The following is a 4,562-nucleotide window of genomic DNA, read 5'->3' as shown; positions in this document are numbered from 1 at the left end:
TGTTTTTGAGAACCTATAACGCGCTAAAATCAAAAATATTTACAAAATAAAAATTGAAGGCATATTACCTCCAAAAACAAAATACCACCAAAAATACATCGATTACCCTACTTATTTTCTAATTAAATTATTTTTGATGAAAAAATTGCAAAGATAACTGAAGTTCAATTTTTTGATTTCAATTTTAAAACAACCGTTAATGTCCACAAAGCATGATTTGATCTTGATTTGATGGTCTGGAAGTGACATATATCTTACTGGATCGGAAAAGTAACTTATTAATGAATTATTTGCACGAAATCAAAATAAAATAATAGTGAGCATTAACGGTAGTTTTAAAATTGAACTTTAGTTTTGTTTGCAACTTTTTCCTTAACAAAATATTAAAATTACAAAAAGCGTGTAAAATGAGTAAAATAGACCAGGAGTAATTAAAGAAATATTAGATACACAGATGAAAAGTTGGAGAAGGAAAAGAAGAAAAAATCATACGATAAATAAACAAAAATTGCTAAGATAACGTAAGTTTTATATTTTTAACATAATTTTATCAAAAACTTTTTCTCTATGTGGGTCTGAAAGTGACCTGGATCCTACTGTATCTTGTTCTTTAGTTCTGGAATTGACCAGGATCTTACTTTATCTTGTTTTTTAGATCTGGAAGTGACCTGAATTCAACTTGATCTTGTTCTTTAGGTCTGGAAGTGACCTGGATCTTACTGGATCTTGTTTTTTTAGGTCTGGAAGTGACCTGGATCCTACTGGATCTCGTTTTGTATGTCTAGTAGTAACTTATTAATCAATTCCTGATCGCAAAAATGCGCTTAAGTTCCTAGATCAATAACACGAGGACTTTTGTAATTTTTTCGATATTAAATAATAGTGAAGTGACTCGATAGGAAAAAATACTTTTGGTTTTTTTTTGTTGAACTAAGCAGTTTGATATCCAATATCAATATAAAATGAGAAAAATAGACCAGGAATAATTAAAAAAATATTAGATACACAGATGAAAAGTTGGAGAAGGAAAAGAAGAAGAAATCATAAGATAAATGAACAAAAATTGCTAAGATAACGTAAGTTTTATATTTTTAACACAATTTTATCAAAAACTTTTTCTCTATGTGGGTCTGAAAGTGACCTGGATCCTACTGGATCTTGTTCTTTAGTTCTGGAAGTGACCAGGATCTTACTTTATCTTGTTTTTTAGATCTGAAAGTGACCTTGATCCAACTGGATCTTGTTCTTTAGGTCGGGAAGTGACCTGGATCTTACTGGATCTTATTTTTTAAGGTCTGGAAGTGACCTGGATCCTACTGGATCTCGTTTTGTATGTCTAGTAGTAACTTATTAATCAATTCCTGATCGCACAAATGCGCTTAAGTTCCTAGATCAATAACACGAGGACTTTTGTAATTTATTTTGATATATTAAATAATAGTGAAGTGACCCGATAGGAACAAATACTTTTGTATTTATTTTTTTGTTGAACTAAGCAGTTTGATATCCAATATCAATATAAAATGAGTAAAATTGACCAGGAGTAATTAAAGAAATATTAGATACACAGATGAAAAGTTGGAGAAGGAAAAGAAGAAGAAATCATAAGATAAATGAGCAAAAATGCTAAGATAACGTACGTTTTATATTTTTAACACAATTTTATCAAAAACTTTTTCTCTATGTGGGTCTGAAAGTGACCTGGATCCTACTTGATCTTGTTCTTTAGTTCTAGAAGTGACCAGGATCTTACTTTATCTTGTTTTTTAGATCTGGAAGTGACCTTGATCCAACTGGATCTTGTTCTTTAGGTCGGGAAGTAACCTTGATCTTACTGGATCTTGTTTTTTAGGTCTGGAAGTGACCTGGATCCTACTGGATCTCGTTTTGTATGTCTAGTAGTAACTTATTAATCAATTCCTGATCGCAAAAATGCGCTTAAGTTCCTAGATCAATAACACGAGGACTTTTGTAATTTTTTTGATATTAAATAATAGTGAAGTGACTCGATAGGAACAAATACTTTTGTATTTATTTTTTTGTTGAACTAAGCAGCTTGATATCCAATATCAAACATATGAACTTTATTTAATATTATATTGAGGTTTGCGTCAAAATTTTAATGCGTAAAGAACTATAAATTAATTTTTGAAATACCACAAAATATTGTTTACAGCAAAATTTAGATTATTTAATTTTTTTTTTCAACATTACATTTTTTAGATCATCACTGTTGTGCATATTTTTGGACATCTGTTCAACTTTAGTATTCGTGATTAGGTAAGTTGCAGTAACATTCACATAAGAGATGTCAATTAACCTTTTTTTTCGTTCGTATTAAAAACAATTTATTTTGCGGAACTTACTCGGTTAAATCATGCTACAATTGTTTTGTTTGATTAATTCTATCGATTTATTCAGCTTGAAGCGTGAAAAAAGTTTAAATGATAAAACAAATCCATAATTAATGATTTTTAAAAAAAACATTGAAAAGCGAAAATTTTCAAAAGTCGCTAAAAATTCAAATGAAACATTTATTTTTTAACGCAAACGTATAAATTTAGATTCTCGTTCACATAAAAAAAATATTAAAAGTTCTGCTAAAAGTATTATCGATTAAAATATTTTCTCGCTATATTTGTTGAATTATTTGTTAATTAGTTAAACTGTTATTTGAATTTTTTTTTCTTGCTTTATTTATCAAGTTTAAAAAAATTATTATATCGCATATTGTTTAAGAAAGCTTTCCAGTTTTATCAAATAAGAACTCATATTAATTGAGTAGAAAAATCGCGTATTTTTCCAGTTTACTCAAATAAACACTCATATTAATTGAGTCTCGATAAGTGTCAATTTTCAAAATAAGCCTATGATTACAAACTCGACCTTGAAAAGAAAGGAACAATGTTGACGATTTCTTATTTTATATTTAGCTAGTATTCATAATAACTGAAACAATATTATTTAATCCACAGGTTTATTTAGCTGAAGTGTATTTTAGTTTAGTTTAATTTAAAATATCGCATCTAAAGTATATAATTTCAAAGAAATTCATTATGAAATGTGAAAATTTAAAAAAATGAGTGAATTACGAGAAAATTCATTTTTTGTGAAAATCCCACATGTGGATGTGAACTCAAAACACAAACAAGAAAATATTTCAAATTTTCAAACCAGTTAAATTTTTTAAAATAAATGAACATTTACTGACAATAAACGTAAATTAAATTAGTAACTAGTTAGAATAAATAAAACAAAGTTATTAAGTAGTGAAAGTGAATATAATATAGAAAGAAAAAGTTGTTGATATGCAATCAAGAAACAAGACGAATACATACGAAGAAGATCCAGTTAAACAAGTAAGTAAATTATATTACGTTACATTAATATATATTTATAGACACAGATAAGTCTGATGTCTGAATTTACTGATATACATTCATTGAATGTTTTTGTGAATAAGATTAATTCAGAATCAGTTCAAATTAGTTTTTAAACTTACTGAAATTGAGTAATTTTCTTTAAATATGTTTTTAAAATCCAATAATTTAGTTTATTGGACTAAAACAGATATGCTTCGAAACTTTGTAATTATTTTTTTTTTCATTTGATAATTGCATTTATTGATGGTATAATGTTAGGAATCACTCACATTTTACATATTTATAATTTTACTTATAATTCATGAAACATTGTTCTATGTAGTATCAAGCATGTTACACATAATTTTCAAAACTCGTACATTACGCAGTCAAAGTTTCTAAACTTCCGAAAACTTTCGGGTACCAAATTAAAATTTATGTAATCAAATAGCTTTTATATTTACAAGATCATGCTTTGAATTGTCTTCCTGAATCTGTTTAAATCTCTCAAACGGTTTTCTATGATTTGTTACGTTGCTTTTTGTATGAATAGGCAGAGTTGAAATATTGATATTTCATTTGAAAAACATAACAGCAAAATTTTTAAGTTTTCGGAAAATTCTAAACTAGGGTGATGAAATGGTTCTCTCATGATTTAAAGCTCTAATGTTCCAACTTTGGACAATTTCACAGACTATAATTTATTTTTTTAACGCCCTAAAAGTCAAAGACGTATGTTTGGTTTGATTTATATCCCTAATGTATGAATGATTGTGATTAGTTGGTGTTTAAATGTAATTAATGTAAAAAAAAACTTATTTTGATTGTCGTTAATTCCTGATGCCTCCAAAATCATGTAAAATTGGGTACTTCTTCAATGCGTATTAGTATCGAAAAATAATTTCAACTGTAAAGTCTTAATAGTTTTATTACAGTTTTTAAATTAAAACAACTATATTTGAGTCCTTTTATATTAACTTACAAAATAAGATCCAAGCAGAGATCCGAGTCACTTCCTGATTGAAATTTTTTTTCTGTAATTACAATATAACTAATTCACCACAAATAAAAGGATAAAGTATTGTATGTTTGAATGTTCTTTTTCAATATTTATTACTAATTATTCTTAAAATTTTGGATATAAAAACTTATGGATTCAAGAAATATGATAATATTTATGCAAAAATTTTATTCAGATAA

General features: G+C 27.0%; 1 protein-coding gene across 1 annotated transcript in view; it reads left to right on the top strand.

The window, feature by feature from the left end:
* The first annotated feature begins 952 nt into the window (after positions 1–952).
* LOC139087742 (irregular chiasm C-roughest protein-like) overlaps positions 953–4,562 on the top strand; it is a 114,099-nt gene continuing 110,489 nt past the window's right edge. The window contains exons 1-3 of the mRNA XM_070636643.1: positions 953–1,076; positions 2,224–2,280; positions 2,976–3,359. The gene's annotated coding sequence lies outside the window, so the exon portion shown is untranslated. The remainder of the gene's footprint in view (positions 1,077–2,223; positions 2,281–2,975; positions 3,360–4,562) is intronic.

Source organism: Chironomus tepperi, unplaced genomic scaffold (genome assembly GCF_022539635.2).
Source record: "Chironomus tepperi strain 1889 unplaced genomic scaffold, CSIRO-AGI_Ctep_v1 contig_137, whole genome shotgun sequence".
NCBI lineage: Eukaryota > Metazoa > Arthropoda > Insecta > Diptera > Chironomidae > Chironomus > Chironomus tepperi.
This window is presented reverse-complemented; position numbering and strand designations above follow the sequence as displayed.